The sequence below is a fragment of the Anser cygnoides genome, chromosome 24 (assembly GCF_040182565.1).
Source record: "Anser cygnoides isolate HZ-2024a breed goose chromosome 24, Taihu_goose_T2T_genome, whole genome shotgun sequence".
Classification (NCBI taxonomy): Eukaryota; Metazoa; Chordata; class Aves; order Anseriformes; family Anatidae; genus Anser; species Anser cygnoides.
This window is the reverse complement of record NC_089896.1, coordinates 6038654-6059622: the sequence shown is the minus strand read 5'-3', so window position 1 is coordinate 6059622 and position 20969 is coordinate 6038654. Positions and strand designations below refer to the sequence as shown.

The 20969-nt window shown below is 43.8% G+C and overlaps 1 protein-coding gene and 1 long non-coding RNA gene across 2 annotated transcripts in view; one reads left to right on the top strand and one right to left on the bottom strand.

Annotated features, from left to right (window-relative positions):
• Positions 1–20969, bottom strand: part of CSMD2 (CUB and Sushi multiple domains 2) — a 300763-nt gene that overhangs the window by 171466 nt on the left and 108328 nt on the right.
• On the top strand, positions 3192–8187 carry LOC136786914 (uncharacterized). Its single transcript, XR_010826531.1, has 3 exons — positions 3192–3271; positions 7152–7311; positions 8006–8187. It is a non-coding gene; the product is annotated as an uncharacterized lncRNA (long non-coding RNA).

The window sequence follows — 20969 nt, the reverse complement described above, 5'->3', positions numbered from 1 at the left end:
AAACCAATTCTGAGAAAGTTACCACGGCTGGTTGTTATGACAACATCTTTAAACTTAATACTCTTACCCCCAAAGACTATTTTATTATTTGGAATCAATAGTCAAACTTCTCATGAAGAATCTTTAGGTATGCAGAGCCAAATTTTGCTTTCATAACTGTGCAGAGCTGAGTAATTCGATTGCCTGATGTAAGAACTAGAGAAGAATAAAGTTAACCTGCCTGAATGCTGCAGAATTTCACCCTCCTCTTCCCCCACCCCATTTTTAATACGTATCCTTTCGAGAAGTGGATTCTGCAGCCTGCTGACTAGTGGTTTACTTACACATACACTTACTTTTACATACATGAATTGTATGCTATTAACTTCCAAGAATCCTGCATACATAAAGTGAAACGCTAGAATTCCACCAGCTGAGTGAATAAACACATTGAAAACCAGTTAGAAAAATTAATATACAGTACTACTTGCTACCTTTGCAATACCATAAAAAAAAAGTTTATGAAAGTAAAAGCAGAAATATAGAAAAATAACCAGTCATAACCACAAGTGTTTTGCACTGCTGTAAAGTATTATAGAAGATTTAGGGTGAGGGACAATGGCTCCCTGAATTTCCTGCGTGGAAGTTCATCAGCACCATATGTCATTTGCTTAAGACGTTAACAGCTTTTTGAAAGAACTAAATCAGCCAAGAAATCACTATCGGGTCCTCATTTCCATACACACCACTGCTCAAACTCTCAGCACACAAAAAGACTGTATTCTCCAGGGCTCTAGCTGAACAGACTCCCTCTTCTCACTTTTATCTCCCTATTCCTTTTATTTCTGAAGTTAAGCAGCTCATTGTTAACGTCAGGTTGCAGGATTTGGAGCTATTTTAGATCCCAAATGCTGCTGGCCATTGGCATCCAACTGGGATTTTGCACTGAAGCAGCACTGGAGCACCAGCTGAGACACACCAACAGCGATGGCAAGGAGGAACAAAGCAGCTGCTGCCTTTTTACACGTCTCAGGCTAAGAACAGAGCCCCAGCAGGGCTGCTTTGGCTGGGTACCCCATGGAAGTGTCCAGGATGGATGCATGGTACAGCACCATGCACCACAGGAAAAGCACCAACAGTTTTGTTTTATTTTTTTTGGGGGGGAACCCTCCCAAAGAACAAAGCAAACAAACCACTGCGGTGGGCTGACCCACCCAACATCAAATCCCCACCTCAGACACAGGTTGCTTCACCCGAGCAGCTCCATCTGGCACTCGGGGCTATGGAGGAGAAAAAAACCACAGTGCTGCAGGAGGGAACATGCTGGAAGGCGCAAGCTGTAATCCCAGGGCTGCAGCTTCTCCTGCTTCACGTTATCCAGGCAGCAGGCAAGCCACCGTCACGCAGCCAGACCAAAAGCATCCCCATCTCCCACCTTTTCCTCAGCTGCTGCTGCTACTGAATCTGCAGGTGCACAATGGCAGAAAGAAGGGCTCATTCCCAATGAAATCATGCTGCCCAGCACCAGACCGGATAGGTCAGGGATGAAATGTTCTGATGGGTAAGAAACCAAATGGCTACAGCTACGCTTTTAATAGAAAACATCGTGCTCACCTGCAGTTAACTACTACCTTCTCACTATAAGGCTCCCACAGGTTTGAAATAATCGCTAGGAAGCATTAATGGTTAATTGATAATGGAATATTTAATTACAGATAAACACAGTTGATCTGAAGCAGCTGCGTGGTCCTTGAATGCAAATGCCCTGGCTGCTGTTGCTGAATCTCAGATGAAATGGGAAGGATGCTCAGCAGGCAAGAGTCAACAGCAATCATTAAAAGCAGAGAAAACACCCCAAGTGTCCTGCATGAGCCACCACCGACTTTTCTGTGCATAGGGGTAACGCCAGTCAGCACCCGCTAGCACTGCTAAACCAGCAGGCAAAGTGACAGCAACCCGAAACAAAAAGGCACACGGTAAAGGCTAAAACAATCTCTTGGCGAGGACGCTGATTGCACTGTGACACGGAGCACATGATGTTTATACCTCCAGCTTTTCAAGGTCACGTTATTTTTGTTTCATAAACCCAGCGCTGCCTTGTTGTCTTCAATAAGGAGGAAATACATCACAGAGAGTTTAAAATGCCCAGAGCTAATTAAAAGCTGAAACTTCTTTCCGCATTCCCCAACACACTTTTGTGCTACATTAAGTAGCTGAAGTTTCAACACCTACCATTAGCCCAGTAAATGATTGGATTTCTAATAGAGGGGCTTTTATTCACATGACTCATTGGACTATTTTTGACCTCTGCTACTTCACTTTTCAGTATTCCAGGGTTTTGTGTCTGTTTTTTAAAAGTCTATTAGTAATTTGCAAAAACTTTTCAAGCCTCTCCATGTCCATTTCCTCTTCCTCCTCCCCTTCCCTGCTGCCATCGTCAGGAGATATGAATCACTGGATTAAATATGCAGCTTCCTGAATATGACAACATGTTAACTGGAAATCTGGGCTCTGGGATGACTAACTAGCAATGTAAGAATTGGTGGTGGCTTGTTTTTTAAAGTAAAATCAATAACCATTACTCACTGATGGGAACTCAGTACCCATTCTATATTAAATATCGTCTCAATTCAGGAGTCACTTGGAGAAAGAAATGAACTGAGCTTGCCCCCAGGAGCAGCCTCCACAGCCGTGCCTGAGCCTGCAAATACAAACAGCTCTCTGGAGGCAACCAGAGGCAAAGGAGGTTGGACAATGAACAAGCTCGTTTCAGCCCTGGCTTCAGTCTCGTCCCCCACTGACCATGTTTTTGGACACTGGCTTGTCCTCTACCTATAGAAGGCCCTTGAAATCACAATTTACCATTTGAACCACATGAATACTTCGCATGAGAAAGAATCTGTTAAGATATGCCTAAGATACTGTAAGATACTGATTAAAGCTGATCAAATTTGAAGGGTCCTCAACACCAATGTCAAGCAACCAGCGCAGAGAAACCAGTGCTCAGAAAGCACAGGAACTCCTGTAATCGCTTGAAGAGCATTTACCCGCCCCAGGAAAAACTCAATGGCAGCGAGGATTTAGAAATAATGTGTTTCTTCATAGCTAAGCCTGATTTTTTCTTCCCTCCCGCAATTTAAGCTCATCCTATGCACAGCGCATAGAGAACAGATTTTAGCTTTTTATGTCACAGTCCTTTGTGATACAGGCAACGAAAGGCACGTTCCCAGCACACACGGGGAGCTTTGAGGACAGCAGGCTCCGGGCTCCCCACAGGAGCTGATCTCACCAGGTAAATACCCAGAACAGGGAGAACAGAGAGCTTCTGACTTGCTCCTGTGCAGACAGCAGGCTTTGAACACGAACAACCATTTTAATCTTAGCTCTTCTCTGAATAAGCAGGGAAAAAAGCTGCCCTAGGAGCACTTGGGTCATTTTGTGGTTGAACGAGGTCGGTGGAACAGTTTATTTACGCACATTTGTGATCAGGCTGCAAGTCCCAGCTGTTTGTTCCATCAGCATGGCAGAGGAGGACTACGGTAGGAGAGGCCCGGCAGAAGACAAGAGTTCACGTTGTGATCACAGGTTTTAAATGAACTAGAGAGAAATATGGGCATGCCAGGCACTGCTCTCAGGTTCCAAGCAGATTAATCTGCTGCAGATCCGTGCATGGTACGCTACATGAAGCTTTCCTTCTGCTGTACCAGGTACTAGATCTGCTTAAATTTCAGACCATATTAAATTCTGGGGGGAAAAAGAACAAACAAAAACCAACACAGATACTCAGCAATAACTTCCAACATACTCCATAACCTTTTTTTTTTTCTTCCTAGCAGGTATTTGTGACTTCATTATTCCTTTTCAAACCGAAACCCCTGCAGAATGTACAGATTTTCCAAATTTCACTCTTCCCTTGTACTTTGTTGAGACAGCTCCTAATCCTCACCCTGTCCCTGCCCCCCCCCCCCCCGCACGCTGGCTGCAAGTTTAGATGGCCTGTCAAAAAAGCACCTCTCAAGCACCAGGTTCTGAGAGTTTTACCAATTTTATCCCAAAGGGCTTCCAACATTTTTAACATAAGCTCTAAGGCATTTTATTCTTAAGTGAAATTGAAACCGCCAAGTTAAACGCAGCTCCTGCGATTCTCCTTTATTGCATAATACAGGAAGGTTAATGGTATCAAAGCTCTTCTTTTGAGCAAAAGCAGTGAAGTGTGGTTTTCTCAACTATTTTCTTTATTTCTTCTTTCACTCTTGTATTTCACATTGGAATCCAGCATTAAATATTTATACCACTCAGTCATCCATTCCTCCCTTGGCGCAATTAGTATTATTGTACATGGATGGCAATGATTAATCTGCATTCACGCACCATTATCTATTTACAATCCCAATTCCGGCTTTAATTTGGTTCCACATGGAGAGAAAGAAAGAAAAAGAAAAATCAATAAAATGTCAGAAAGTGAGTTAGAGCACTAGAATAGTAGAAGGAGATATTTGCAGGCAGAAGATCCAATTTGAGCTACCCTGAAATTTTATAAGTATGAATTTGACCACAGTACTTCCTACAGAACCCAAACACAGCGAGCAGTTCATTGTGCAGATGCTATACAAACCGACTGTAAGAAAGCCTGAAGTCAAAGGTCACAACTGGAGTTAGGAACTCTACTTGAAATCCCATTACATCGAGTGCATTATTTGGAGAGAATGAATTTAAGCATGAACTTGAAGGCACACACGAGCCCCGGTGCTATTCAGAATCAGGATGTAGCCAGACACCATCTTAAATAAGCCCAAACAGATAAAAGACAAGGAAACAACTTTAGTGGCAGTAGTAGTACTGCCTTATGTTTTAGCAGGGACCAGGCTGAGCCTGAGAGGGGTGCTCGCATTTCCAAGGTCACACCAACATTATCGCAGGATGGGGAGTTGAGCTCTGAGGTTTTAAGATTCAGAAAAAAAGCTTTTCTGACTGACAGGACATGGAATACCTGGCACCTCTGACACCTTCGTGGGACTTTGACTCAGCAACAGCCACGTCAGACACGAGCAATACACGACTGGGGAAGGCTCGGAGTCATTCTGCTGGTCTCCATGTCTCTCCTCTCCCAACCCCAAACCTCTGCATCTCAGAGGTACCTGGAATTAATCGTTCCAGCCGTTCAGGATCCCATCCGAGCGTTGCTGAGACACACCTTGTGTGCTCGGGGCACAGAGCTGGCACCAGCTGAGCCCCGGCCCCCGGAGTGCGGCCTAGTCGCAGCCGGCAGCTTCCTCACAGCCACAGGCCCTGGGGCTCCATCGCACGGCAGCACTGGGACTCTGGGGATTCATTCTTCCTTTCAGTACGACTCGGGGACATGTTGCTGAAGATATTCATAGCTCTGCATTATTATTCACTTCACCCGTATTTTTAACTTTTCATCCAAACCTCTGCTCATATTATCATGAGAGGTGAAGTACCATCAATTTTGAGCATCTTATTTAGCATGCCTGCTCTCTTAAACAAAGTATACTTAAGCACCTCTACACCTCATTTTTTGGTGGCAAGAGACATCTCAGCACAATGGACTTTTACAAGGAAAATGAATAATTAGATCAAGTTATTGTTCCTCACTAAATGCTCTAGGGGATGGAAAGAATACACCTGCATCTTAATGAAAGAAGCCTGCCGATTCGGATTCCACCTGATTCTTAGTTCCTGGATGCAGCTCTAGGGCTAAATTCCCCTCCTGATTTAACTAGGTCACAGCACTTTTGACCTCAAATACTCTGCCACCTGCCTGTTTTCTCTCAGCAGAGCTGCACAGATCTTTTAACAACAGAATTCAGATTCAGCTCCGAGAGCAACAAATTTCTCCCAAAGCCTTCCAGTTGTGATATCTGCCTCTACCACCTCCAAAACCAGTAATGGAAATGAAATCTGATTAGTTTATCACTCAGCTTGCTTACTCTTTTTCCTCCCACCCCCATTCCATCTAAAGATGAAAGCATTTCCGTGCAGCAGCAAACCATCAGTCACTGACATCAACCTTAATTAATGCCTGCTCCCAGATAAATTTGCTGGCTAAAAGCAAATCAATACTTTTTTTTGCAGGAGCCTTTACACTGAAGTTTTCTAAACTCTTCATTTTTTTAAGTGACATTCCTCAGCTCATCTTTAAAAGAGTGTAAACCAAAACCTTGGCTGATACAAGTCAACGTGGCTCCATTGGAGACAACAGAGCCAAACTAATTTGCACTGTGCAGGGGATCTGACAATCTGATTTCTCTGCTGTTTTCCTTAACCTATGAAATGCTTCAAAATTATTTCAGTCTCATTAGTCTGAATTCTCTTGGATCTCCATGCTAGATTAATTATGGTCACTTAATGAAAGAATCCATTAGTCCACATGCATTTCTGAAGCTGTCACAATGGAGCAATTCAACAGATAAGATGGTCTCTGAGGAATTCTTATTAAGCGAACCAGTATTTATGCGCACACCTCCCTACTACACATAATTGGTTTCTTACATTTACACAGAGAATTACATACATATATGTACACATGCATGCATATATAAGCATGCATTAAATATTAAAAAAGTAAATGGCTTAGCTTGTAGGTAAATACTTAGTTTTCAAGGCATTAACAGAGTTTAGATTTGCATTTTTGGAATAAAATCCACTTCAACCTGAAGGCATAATTTGACACGCCACTTACGACAGCAATGAGCAAAATGCAGATGGTGCATAAAGGTAATTGTAAAGTAGTCAAGCTGGCCATGAACTTAGAGTCTGTCTCCATCGTAATGCAGCTAAAGCCACATTCCTGCTTCAACTGCAAAGCACTGCCAAGTGGGACAGAGTCTGGACGTGGGCTTTTTGCTGTGCACCAACAACTGGGGAGCCGCATCCCAGGGCATGAAAAGCTCCCACTCTGTTGATACGGATCCTTCGGGGTAGGTCACTACCAAAAGCTATTAGAAAGGCTCTTCCTCCCACAGAGGACACGTTTCAGGGACTGAACAGCACTGCTAAGGGGAGTTTGCAGACTTCTTGCAAAAGGAAAAAGAAGGGCCAATTTCCCCCGACTCAAGTAAAAGGGACCTCAATGCAGCCACCCTCACTACAAACTGATTCAGTAGAATGGAAGTCAACTGACAGAACAAATGTGTTTGTTTATGGCTCAGGAAAGCAAGACTGCAAGAGCGCAAACCCATCAACTATGATGGCAGGTACCGGAATAGGAGACCATATTGCTGAAACGGATGCATTTTATTACGTGAAAGTACTTACCATAATACTTCTACTACAGAAACAGCATTTGGCTCCAGTCATACCACAAGAAAGGTAACAAACATGATTATATTTATTCTATTCAGGAGAAAACAAACACTAATTCAACATAACAGAAGAACAGCTAATGCAATTGAAGCTTACTAATGCCGCATTGCAAATCCCCCAAAGAAATCTGCTACAGCTTTATTACAATTTCCTATAAACCCTTTCTGCCTTATTATCAGTGCTACAGAGATTGTTTTTCTCAGTGCAGGCAGAGTTAGATGTGTTGATAGCAAGAGACACTATTTATTACTTGATAAATAGCAACCGTTTCCATCACTGCAAGCACAGATATACTCACGTCTTTGTCAGTCTAACAATGCACTTAAGTTCCATTAAATTTGGACTCTCTATTGACAGATTAGGCTGGAAAGACATGGGGCATGTTTGCACAACAGTCAGCCCACAAAATTCTGAAGACTGAGCCCAAGAAGTTGAAAGATTATTCAACTTTTAGCCTCTCGGTTTTCCAGCACACCAGCTGCAGAAGTTGCTTCCTTTGGGAACTGGTGCACAATCAGGTCAAGTCACCTTTGCTTTTAAATTCATAAAACTCTGAACTGATACTGCCTTCCACTGCCTAACGTTACGACGTCGCATTAAAAATTGAAGATGCCAAGCTTCAGATACAACTGGAGTCTAGGCTGGAGCTCAACCACATTTGGACCAGACACAAAATTGAGTTTGTTTCTTGTTTTTGTAGTTTCTACAAAGGCTTTTCTGCAACATAACAAAGAGTCCCAGAAACCAGGAGAAAACAAGACTTGCAAACTGAAGCTTCGGTAACTGACAGCTCTATGAAGACATGCTAGAATTACAGCAGTCTTGGCTGTAGAAATTACAACAAAATGCAAAGCAGCCTCAGGATGAAGAAAGTAATCAGAAATAGCAAGTTGTCTGAGCAAAGACTATTTTCTGGCTCCACATTTACCACAGTAGGATTTGAATGTGACTGGAGTTTCTACACAGGACTGCAACTTAATGCTGATAATAAATAATGGCACACAACTGCGCCAACTGCAGAAAATACATCTTTACAGGCACAGCACTTCCATTTCCCTTTTAAAGATGAAGGGAACTGATGGGCTGTGTAACAAGGTGAGATGGTAAAGCCTCCAGAGGAAGGTGTAAGCCAGGTCTAATGGCTCCTGCCTCCGGGCAAAAGTCTGAACTAATCAAGTGATGAACGGCCCCTGGGTGCCAGCGCTCCTGCAGCTGCTCAGGACCCCGGCTGCCCCCGGGGTACCGGCCCAATGGGCGCTGATTGATGGCAGCAGCACCAAAGCTTTGGGAACAGCGTGTCCTGTTCCCTTTTCCCCTCCTCATCAAATCACAAGGGGCTGAAAGTTTCATTTATTTTTATTTTCATCATTTTGAAGTGTACATGAACTCGGAACGATGGCAACGTGCCTCGTGGCCAGAAGTCACAGCCTACGTAGGTTGTTTATAGGGTGCTTTTATAGGGTGCTCAACTCTTACAGCCCCATGCACTTGTGGCCCTTGCTTAGCCCCTGGAGGAGTGCTGCTCTGTTCCAGAAAGCGTATAGAAAACTGGAACAGGGATCCATCATTACTGTACATCTGGGTGCTTACATAAAAGGGACTACATTTCCAGTCCTTTTAGCAGACAACAGTTTTGAACTATCACGGTCAAGACTGTTTTACTTTGTAACTTCCAACTGCAGTAGGGTGACAGTGAGACTACAACTTCTGTTGAAAAGGGCTTAGTGGAACCATCTGCTTATTTACTCTAGATATTAATTTAGCATGAAGTCCAAAACTGAAGAAAAGCTGCATAATGGCTTCAAGCCAAATCCACAGAAGCCACTTGGTCGTTAAATTCCAACCTCAAAGCTGCTCTAAACACTTCAAGCAAGAGCCTTCGTGCATCCTCCCTGTAGAGAGCACCAAGTGCAGAAGCACGGTGGGACAGGGCAGTGCTCTCAGCAAGTTCCAGCATTCAGCATCACCACCGAGTGCCAGCAACTGGCGACCTAATGGTAAACCATGGAATCTTGCTCAAAATCTAACCTCAGGATCTATTTTGCAATAATACCTAGACCTGCAATATAATTTGACTTTATAAAACATTTTAAGGTACCATTTCCATCAGCTTCAGCAGTTTTTTGACCAGACTGCAGATCTGTATTGCAAGCATTGTGCTTTACAGTCCAGAGACAAAAATGAGATTTTATCCCTGCTCACGCGCTACGGCACTGCAGAGCTGGCTGAGAACAAGCTGGAGTCTGTTCCGCCACGTAAATCAGCCGTGTCTCCGTGTGGAACAGCAGACCAAAACCCATCCCTCATTTACACTCGGCACCACAGGATCACACACCAAGGCCAGGAAGTATGGATAACATCCTCAGCCTCCTTCAAAGTGGTGTGCAGTCCATTTTTCTCTTGAACATCGCTGTTTGACAGTGATTCAACATGGCTGGTTAGCAGCCTCTTCCGTTGCTTAAAAATTACCATGACAGGTATGGAGTAGTTTCTTGTCGTACCCTACAGCTAACCACCAAGAGAAAGTAGTTTCCCTTCCTCCTTGGTAGAGCCATGCATGTTTATATAGTGACTGTGTCTGCCTTCATCATCTTTTACATTCATCTCCATGGCAATTTTCTTTTCTAGGCATTGTTAGCTGCCTTTCTGGGAATTTATTTCCAATCTTATATTTATTCAGAACTGGCATTGCCCCTGCATGCAACAGCTGCTGGAAAATTATATATATCCCATTAACAAACAATACAACTGTGCTGAAAAATACGACCACAAAGCTTGAAGAGGTTTTCTGAAAAGTAAAATTTTATTTATTTTAAATGTAAACCCTCCAGTTCCTGAATACAAACCGATTCTAGATAGAAAAGGAAAAGGTTATGTTTTTTTTTTTTTTTCAGAAAGGTACTTTGGTGGACGGACAAGGTAAAATCCAGGACACCTGCAAAGCTGGTGCATCGCTCCTATCAAACCCTTCCATATGTGCTCAACTTTTGTTCAGAATGAGCAGAACCCTTCCCATTAAGCGTTGCTTCCACTCCCTCTTTCCTGAGCATGCTCTCATGCCAGGACTAATGGGCAAGAGAGGAAGAAACCTTGGGACTCACCACCACCAGTTACACCACAGGACTTCCCATGCAGGCAGTGCCAGGCTCATTCACAGTGATTGAGACTTGTTGTTATCCTTTAAACTGAAACCAAAAACCCCACTGCTTTATAGATCCATACAAGCAAACATGACTTTGGGATCCTGACAGCCATTTCCATCCGTTGGGAACCTAAGCCTTCCAGAATAGCAATTCTGAGTTACAAAATTCACTTCTGTGCTACCAGCTGCCAAACTTAAGCTTTAAAAATATTTAACTTGGTATTGGACCCTTGCATCAAACTCCGCTCAGTAAAAATACCTTCTACCAGATATCAAAAGAACAATGCCCTTGACATTAGGCACTACAAGGAGGTCAAATGAAAGCAGGTCCATGAACAGCAACCAGTATTTCAGAGCTCAATTTTATCTTCGCCTCAATGTGCATGGCAGGCACGTTACAAGATGGTGTTGTTCTGGCATCTCAGTTAACAGATGTACAAGAGCAACTTTGCTCTACAGGATGGAATAAAGATGCGCTTGCTTTGCTTCATGCTTAAGGCAGGATGAGAACATCCAGAGATGACTGTGTTGTGTGTGATGATTGTGTTATTTTCCTTCTTAAGTCTGGAAGGGATAAAAATATTCCATACTGCAGCCAACTTGAAAATCACTGGAGCTGGAAAAGAAGCGAGAATCTTCATCTTCCTCCCACTGAACCCATGGCACCTTCCCCTGGCCGCCAGCACAGGCACTGGGCTGTGCAATTCCCTTGTTTCCTACTCCCAGATTGGGAAAACTATAGGATCAGGGAAAGGCACAGAGCTGGCAGAGCAAACACCTGGTCTGCTCCCCAGTCTCCTAAGTAAACCATGCAACTGTCTTCAAATCAAATCTTATCTGTTTAGTATCCAACAGGAACGGAAATGACTCCTGATCTTAGCCAAGCATGGCAGCCTAAGCCATCACCGAACAGTGAGTTACCTACTTCAGGGTCCTATCTGCTCTGCGTTTCATACTCATCCGCAGGGTCCCTGGGACCTGAGAGAAGTTGCTCTCATAGTTAGGCAAGGCTCTGGGACTTACAGGGCCAGGACTCAGCTTTTCAGCCACAAGCACCCTGCAAAAATAGGGCAAATCCATTTAATTTGTAAATTTAATGGAAAAATCCTTCCATAGCATCATATCACTGCCAGACAAAGAGCACGAAGTGCCCTCTCTACACAACAAGAACACGCCACAGTTACAGCCAGAGCCACGGTTAACAGCAGCAACAACACACAAGTTCAACTACGGCCACAGGTAACCTCAGGAACAGCATCGGTGTAACCCACGCGCTCTAGAAGGCACAATCCAATTAATAACCCTTTTGTCTCACGGAAACCTCTTTTGCACCTTCCTACTAAAAGTGAAACTGCCTCTTGGTCTCCAGCATGAGCCACTGTAATATTTTATGCCTGCAAGAAGGTTGCAGGGGCAGAGGGAGAAAAAGAATTCAATTACCCTCCAAGGTCATTCAAGCAGACTCTCAGTAAATGAGGTTTCCCTGAAGATTCATAAAACTAAAATATACATGTCTTGTATATTAAAGCTTAAAGAAAAAAAGAGATCAAATATTATTAAAGGTCTGAGTGAGAGCTATAAAAGGCATGGAAAAACAGTGTTAAGCCAAACACAGGATCAAATTCAAAAGGAGCAGAACGGAGGAGAAGAAGATACAGATAGGGATTGTTTCCAACGGCGAACGTGTTTACCTCATTAATTTCTGATACTCCCATCCTCCGATCAAGGTGTTTGGGATAGGGCAAAAGTTAAACAAAAACTAGGCACAGTTCCCAGAACGGCAGCCTGGGAGCACTGTATCTTGCGCAGACAGCCCATCAGTAAATCCCTCAGCATTTCGCACAGAAGAGGTCACTATAATTATCGACAGCACCACCGGGGGAAGCGGGCAAGGTGACACAGGGGGCTGACGGCCGAGAGCCCAGCTCCCCCAGGCTGGTGCTCTTCTCACGTGCAGTCTCCTTAAAAGCCTGGATGTGCTGGGGATAAGACCTCATTCTGGAAGTCACATATACACACCAATTTATTTGTTCTCATACCTTCCTGTATTTTACACAAGAGGCAGAACATTCCTGTCCCACGTTTGTTCCCGGCCCAGAGCTGTAACTACCCACAGACCAGGGCCGGAGAACAGACCAAGTCAACACGCTAATGCTGGGCGTTTCAGGAGCTCCTCACAGATGTCACCAATGCCACCAACTGCATTGACCACTCTGTCCCCTCCATCAGAGCCCAGCACCCCCCTGGTCCAGGCACGAAGGGCTCTCAGCGGCTGCCCTCCAGATTCCTGGCCCCGTCTGCAGGGCAGCCAGCCCCTTCCAGGCCTCCCCCCCTCCCTTCGGAAGGGCAGCGCTGCTGTGGCTCAAAAGTAGGGCTAATAAAAAGGCAGGCAACAAAAAAGATTTCTGTGGGATCACCGAGAGGAGTTTTTATGAGGGAGAGAAGATTCGGTAATGATGATGTTGAAGAAGCAGTCGTTTGTACAGAGTGGTCCCCGTGGTAATTTCTACAGTGACTACAGAAGTATAATATATAGGATTATTGCAAGGAAATCTCTCATAATGAAGCAGATTCTTAACTTGGTTTGACATTGTCATTTTACACTACGCTATTTAATGCGAGACCAGCAAAGTAATAAATACTTATTTTGCCAGGATATCAAAGCCCTGTGAGAGGTGCAATATACTAGTTACAGCAATGAATTGTTAAGCTAGATTCTCATTTTTGCACTGAATACTTCATTGTCCTCATTGCCTCTTCAGAGAGAAGAAGAGTTACCTGCTTAAACCACACCGGAAGGTTTGATATTGCATTCTCTGCTAAGTTAATGTTTGAGCTTTACCGTATCTAGTGGCAGACACAAGGAAGCTTCTTCAGCAACATCCAGTCAATGAAGCTATGGAAAAAATAAGACTTGTTTTTCCCCTTTGCTCACCCAAACAGTTTCTTTCCCAGGTCATCATTAACGGCTTCAGCTTTTCCTGTCAAAGGAAAGGTTTTGAAGAGGTCCTTGCAAGATCATGTATATTTACTTAGCAAGCAATTGAATAACTGGAGCAGAAGAGCATAAACCACCCTTAATGGTGAATTATTTAAAAAAATCCATTTTCAAGAGGCTAGTGTAACAAAATAGTTTGCTGTTGAGAGAATTCCAAGCATTCGATCCAAGTAAATAAATGATTGTTTCTGAGGATCAAGCGGTACATTCTCATCAGCAAAGTGCGGACTCCTGTGCCTGCCTCAGAGAGCCAGCACATCTGACAGCAGAGCAGCAACTCCACTTCAGAGATTCCCTCAGTGAAAGCTTTCAGAAAAGAAAAGCACTCATTTAAACTTCTGCCTGCCCGTTTTCTCCCACCTCCTCCATACATTTGCAGTCAGGTTATAACAGGGCTATCAGCAATGCCCGCTGCCTCCTCCGACAAGAGCCCACAGCTCACTGGCTGTGCTCAAAGGCATGAGAAAGGTTTAAAGAAAAAAGCTGTCGATGGACTTGGGTACCATTTTATCACGCAAACCACAGCATTGTAAAAATAATCGCAGCCCTTCAAAATTTGATGTCTGCAGTATTTGATTTGTTGAATCAGCTGTATTTAAGAAAACAATGCAAAAATTACAAAAATCTCCACAATGTGAACAATTCCTATTACAATCTAGATAGTCCATAAGGATGGAGCCCATGGCTACAGGCAGTAAATGACTGCAGGGACACAACCTGTTATGTCCCCAAAGAACTTACATCTCCCAGAGAAAAAGCAAGAAAAGTAGAAGGGAATTACCCAAGGTCACAGAAGTGGACTACAGCAAGCTGTGTAGCAGGAGTAAGCCTACAAATTTTAGAAGTCATTTAACGTACAGAATATACACTACAGCTACGCAACAGTCGAACAAAAAGCAGGGCACTTGTATAAAATACTTTGCTCAGACAAAAGTTTGGAGGAGGGAGAAGGATCGGTTAATTTGGGCTGTTTCCTGCTGTCTGCTTAATATCAATGGATGTAGCTTGTGTCTGTTCTAGAGTTGGACAGCGAGAGTAACAGGGATTTAATTGGCATGAAGCCCACGGCAGCCTCTGCCAGAACAGCTGCTGCCTGTCTGGGAGAAAAGCCATTCTTCTTGCCAGTGTCCTCCAGTACCAGCACACCAAAGACAAACAGCTACGTGGTGCATTTCTTACCTTACAGGCTATCTGAGGACTTAAGGTTAGTAAAACACACGTATGTGTGCACGCAGAGGTTAAAGGAGTTCGCTCTACACTTAAACACGTTTAGCATCAACTCTCCCAAGCGACCCGGGCATGGAAAGGGCAGCGGTGCCAAGCAGTGTGCTACTGGAGAGGCTCGGCTGGAGAGGGAGGTGGGCATTGACTGGGGCTTGGGTACTGTGCTTTGGGTGACCTGCTTCTGCTCCAGCTTTGTTTTCTTTTAAATACATACGGTATTACTTCATAGAGCCCCGGATATCTGTAGGTGGAAGTATTATAAAGAAGGCAGTTGTTATAAACAAAGGAAATATTGTTAGAGTTTGGGGGTCGAGGAATCATTACCAGAGAACTGGAAACACACACGCTATTTTTGTAATTGTACATAAGATGTGCAAAGTAAGAGCAACTTCCTCTATCTGTTGGTATACATCAAACTTCATTATGATAACTCTATTGAAGTGCAGGTGAGTCATTTAATATTTGCTGCGCCACTGTTAAATTGCCAACGACTACAACCGGGAATGGATTTTTACAGCCACGAGATTAAATTATACACCCTCACTTCACTCCCAGAGAGGACACTCTCTGATAAAAGGAAAAGTCTCCAGTAACAATGAATAACAGGTGCATTAAAATAAAAATCAACTAATGGGGGGAGGCTCATTGTCTGTTCTGTTGACAAACGTTACCAAAATATACAATTCAAACCACAGTAGACATGAGAGAGAGGTGATCTCACTATCAAGGAAAAACAGGCAGCATGTTCAATTCAAACAAATGCTATCAAGAAATATTCCTGAGATCAGTACTCCTTGAACCTTTGTTATCTTACCCAACAGCATCTTATCTAGGGATTCGCAGCACTTCAGCATTTACATACAGCATTTAAAATAATTCCTCTAGAATAAACTGCTTATCGTTTCCGTGATGTCCCTTCCCCTCACTTACAAGATGGCTTTGCAGTTTGTCCTTTATTTTTCCCCACATGTAACGCATCTGAGCTGTACTTCATGCAAAGAGAAGCCGTGTCGCGGGTTAGACGAGCAAGAAGCTCATGACAAAGTACGAGCGGAGCGAGGCCCCCAGCTGACAAACCAGAAGCACAGGCAGCCCCAACATCAGGATAAAGTAAATGATGAGCCTCACATCTAAGCACAGCGCCTCACTAGATGATTTTGTTGGCAACCCAGAGAGACAACAGGGAACAGCCACAAACATTTATGATCCCAGTAACCTGTGGAGATGATGTCCTTGGCCGTGCCATCAAGACAATGAGCAGAGTAAAATGGTCTTCCCATGAAGAAAAAGCTTCGTAATACTTTCGTCTGGGTATCAGCCAAAAATTCTTCCTCAGGGGACATGAATTCTAGTGGTGCAGGAGATGTTTAATTCCCATTGAAGCCAGCAATGCAGAGCCCGTTTGATAGCAGTCAGTCCATCAGATGAGGGATCTGAAACCAGCCCCGAGCTCATCCTCTGCCAGAGCAGGCAGAGGGCAGAGAAGCAGGAGAGTCCCTGCTACCCAGGCACCCTAGGGTGGTCAAAACCCCCAAAATGCCCCTGCACTGCTTTTAGCCCAAAGCCCAGTTCTCTAGGCAGTATCATGCAGTTACTCTTTAATAGCTTTTTTTTTTTTTTTATGGCATGGAAGGAACTTAATATTGCAATTACTTCATTTAATACCATGTAATGGCTCAACAAGCTTGTCAGCTACCTGCAAAAGAGAAAAGGCAAAGTATGGTATAATTGCACTAAAGTGGAAAACATGAGTAACTACTCATATTAAAAAGGATCAGAAATAAAAAGGCAACATTGTGTGAATTAGAGAGAAAATAAAGCCTTTATGACATGCAGCTGAAGATCTGGCATGGTTTAGCAGCATCTTGAAAACCAGTTCAGCACAAGAGACCGTTCTCCTCCCAGTGACCTTAGCTTGCCACAGTCAGGACAATAATGGGGAAACGAGAAAGAAGGAGAAAACGCTGAAAGCGCGCACTCTTCATAGGCATGCAAAGTGGATAAATCGTGTTTCTGTACAGAGTTAGTAGGTCAAGGACAAGGCACCTCCAGAGAGATGGTTTTCCTGCGACTGAGTAAGAGAGGTGGTACATGGCAGCATCGGTGTCTCCTCTAAAACCAGCACTTGGCTTTTCAGTGGTCTGGCAGCCCAGGCTCCCAAAGCAGTGGTTAAACAGCCCCTCTGCAAGGTGCAACCAGACTTTACAGACCTCACAATTTTATGGCAGGAAGGAGGAGACAGGAAAAAAAGCCACCCTTGGTAATAACTTCCCTGATGACCCTCAGTAACATTAAAGGCAAGCATGCCAGCACACAGTTGGAGGTATTGCTAAGGGTAACTACTCCTTACTCCAGCCTGGAAGGGCCCAGAATCAAGTCTCCCAGGCTCTGGACTTGAGTCGTGATGACAACGGCTGGCTGCGCTGTCAGACCGGAGTGACAGCACTTTACCTTCACAGAAGGCGGCAGCAGCAGAAATGGCAAGGACGTGTCTTACTCCCATTTTCTTAGCTGGTTTCTGTCCAGGAAGAAAAGCAGCAGTGTTTGCCACCTCAAAAATAGCTTATGAAGAAGCATTTCACTAAAAGGACCCGCGTGTACACCTCTGCTAAAGAGAGAGCTATTCTGATTAAAATTAAGTCTTTGACCTTAGCTTTATGCAACTGAGATTACTTCTATCTCTACTAAAGGCAAAACATTCACCAAAATATCATCACATTATGAAAGGTAACACACATTACTTCTATTTACCCTGTGGTTTTAAAGATAACATTTACCATGTTGGGTCCTTTTTTTTTTTAAATCACAAATCTGACTAAGAAAGACTACAAGAGAAGAAGCTTTCAAAAGTATCTTTAGATTCACACTGTATAATTATGAGAAGCGACAAAGATGACAGTGCCGAACCTTTTCCTTTCTTCTGCTCTTCTATAAATGGTAAGCTTTCAGACATTACACAACTTTGCATCTCTCTACATCATACTTTACATAGATCCTATACGCCTTAGCGTGTCTGATCTTTTCAACTGAACTCTCAAATGTCAACATTCATTTACCTTATAATTAACATCATCATGAGCGGTGACATTTTTCTCATCTTCCTGCTTTTTTTGTGTGTCTTGATAGGTTCTGTCAAGGGGCTGTTTTTACTTTCACTTTTTAAAAGAAATAGTAAAAAAACGTTCTTTCAAATTAACAGCCAACATACATTGAAAAGCTTGGTGCTGGTGAGGCAGTAACTTCGAGCAGTGCCGACCTTTGCAGCTTTCTGGCAATGAATGGAAAGCCAGGGCTTCACGTTTTTCAGTATGCGACCCATGTAGTGTCTTTTGGATTTGTTAGTTTCCTGCATTACCTTTTACATTACTCCTTCCAGCATGAAATTTTCACTTACCATGGCAAATTGGAACCAATTTCACACCTTCATCAACACTCATTAACTAATAGGCAGAAAGGTAAGGTCTTGGATGAGTGAGCCAGTCATCTAAGCTGGTGAGGTGTTCTTTTTGTTTTGTTTTTAATGAAGTGTCAGATACTAGAGAAACATTATTATGTATTATATATAAGCTTTATAGATTCTGCTTCTCACTAGCAATCTAAACAGGTCCACAACAAAGATTTTCTTCTGTCTGGACTGATGGCAAAATCTCTTCCCCATAATTAGGTGTCTGCAGTCTCAGGATGCATTTCCAGCGACTGCACTGACTAGATAACGACACTAAGCAGGTATTTTAGAACAGCCGCAGGACTCGATCGGATTCAGTTAAGAAAATGGACAAAACGCACTAACAACTTCAGGATACCCTTATGTATACCCAAATGATAAAACAAATTAGCCCTATCCCAACCGTTTTGCAGCCCGCCGACTGATCTAAATTCCACCACTCCACAAGGAGACAACACACTGAATACTCAGCATCGGCACGAAGGGGCTCATTCCCTCATCTCCCATGAATTCTTCAGGAAACCTAAGCACAAGCGGGAAAGGACAGCAACGCTTCCCCCCCCCCCCCCCCCCCCTTTTGGAGATGCTGCCGGTTATTAGGCAAAACACCTTCCACCAGAGACTGACTTTGCAGCCCAACAAAAGGGAGAGGCAGCTTGGAGCAGGTGGTTTACCTTTTAGGTAAACACTGTCTAATGAAAGCAAAGACTGGAAGCGTATTGTGGCACAGAATATCTTGCCTATTCTGCACTTGAATTTCCCTTAGCAAAACACCCGGCAAACTCGATGTACCTTAGTGCATTATCAGGACGAGACATTTTTAAGTTACAGCTCCCTATAAGCTCCTATCAGATAACTCTTTTTCTACTTTTTTGTGATGTTCCTGACTCGTGTATGACAGCAGTGGCAGGGGGTAGCAACAACCTCACAGCCATTCCCAGCTGTAGCCACCTCCCAATGTGCTAAGACGAGTGTAAAACACTCTCCTCATGAGGACGGCGCGTGGAAGAGCAGATGCCTCATGGCAGGGTGTCAAGCTGACTGCAGCCTCTGACGGACAGACCTCTCGCAGGGGACAGGACCAAGGAATGTGAAATCAGGATGAGCACAAGCCTTCTCTGCTGGCTTTCGAAGGCACCACTCCAGCGTGAGGACAGCACGCGTGCCCAAAAGGCTTCTGGCTCCACTGATGAACCACAACTCCAGTCCTGGTAGGCTCTAAGTTATTGAGCTCCTGTAGGTTTATAAATGCATGCTGTGTACGCTCAACATGCAGCTAAGGAAAGGGTTTCCCCACTAGTCCCCGAAGAGAAGATGAAGGCAGTCACAGCCACAGGAAAGGCTTTGCCCAAACCCGGACGCAAGCGCATCAGAAGGTGGGCATCACTGGGCACTGCTGCCCTCAGATGGTTTGTGCTCAACAATCACTGTTCTACCTGAGGAGCCTCCAGCACAGAGGAAGTTACCGCAATAAAGCTGCTGCGTTACGGCGCCGTACGGCCTGCCAAACCCCAGCACACCTCTCGGCACCGGGGAGGAGCAGGACAGCACCGGCTGGGGCCCCGCGCCGGCACCAACGAGGTCGTTCCAGCGCTCCAGCCCCAGGATTCACTTAAACAGAGCCGGCCTGTTTTGATGAATTATGTAGGTAATTCAGGGACATAAGCAAACATTCTGCTGAGTTCAGATTAATGGCCTCAATTCAAAGTGAATTTTATAAATGACCTAAACCAAGTGGGACGCACGCTGTCTCATGTGCATTTTAACACAATGCAGTCCTTAAGGCAATTTCACCGAATATCGTCAATTCCACATTTAAATGAAATTCCTGGGGAAGATCTGGAAAGAACACAGATAAATGAGGCTAAATAAACTAAATCAGGGAAAGAGCAAAAGACTTTTATTTGTAGCTCCTGAACTCTGGGAATTGGGGAATCTGGAAAGTCTCTTAGGCTGAATTATTGAGATAATAAAGCACCTGCTGAAGAGACCTCTAAATGCTGTAATGAAATTATTTCATTGCCCCAGAATAATCACAAATGCAGGTTCTCTTTTGAGAGGAAAAAAAAACGGAAGGGAAAGCAGGATAGATAAATGGAATGCAAATCACCCTCTCTGCTCAGAGTAAGCAAAAAAAGCCATGACATGAAAGGAGGAAGCCTTATGGTCCTACAGAGTCTGTTCCTGTTATTTACTACTGCGGGGTCACTTGAAAAGGAGTGAGAGTAAACAGAAGGCGAACTGCGAAGCACAAAAGCACCACCACGTTCAAGTATTTTGTCTAGGCTTCATTTTTATCAACATCTAGACTGGAACCGGGGTTTTGCCACAAGCTTCTACGTAAACTATGACAAGTGATCCGACCCCAATCCTGACATAATTAAATGATGTCACAATTAAGCCATCTGACCCTCACTCTGACATAATTAAGCAACGTGGCAATTACAGAAGCCCTGTTAGTTGCAACAGAATTATGTAATAAAAAAGTCATCTGTAATACAGGAATGACTCCCTACTTCCAGTCTTTTGTTCCCCCATCTTTACCTTTCAAAAAGACAAGTTCTACAGAAGTCGGGGCTGTTTCATAATTTAACACTTCTGCGATCCGCTACACATGAATATTTAACGCTGCTGGGAACTTCAAGAAGTCATGTTGTACTTACAATGAATGGTCAAAATTTCAATTTGTTTTATTTATGCTCTTGTTCTTAGCCACAAAAACTCTGAGAGGAGCAGAAAAGATAGTCATTTCCCAGGAACAACTGGTTTAACCTTTTGAAAACAAGCAAACAAAACATAGGAAATTTCTTTCTTAACGTTCCCACACAAACCTGCAGAACCTCGCTACGTTTTCA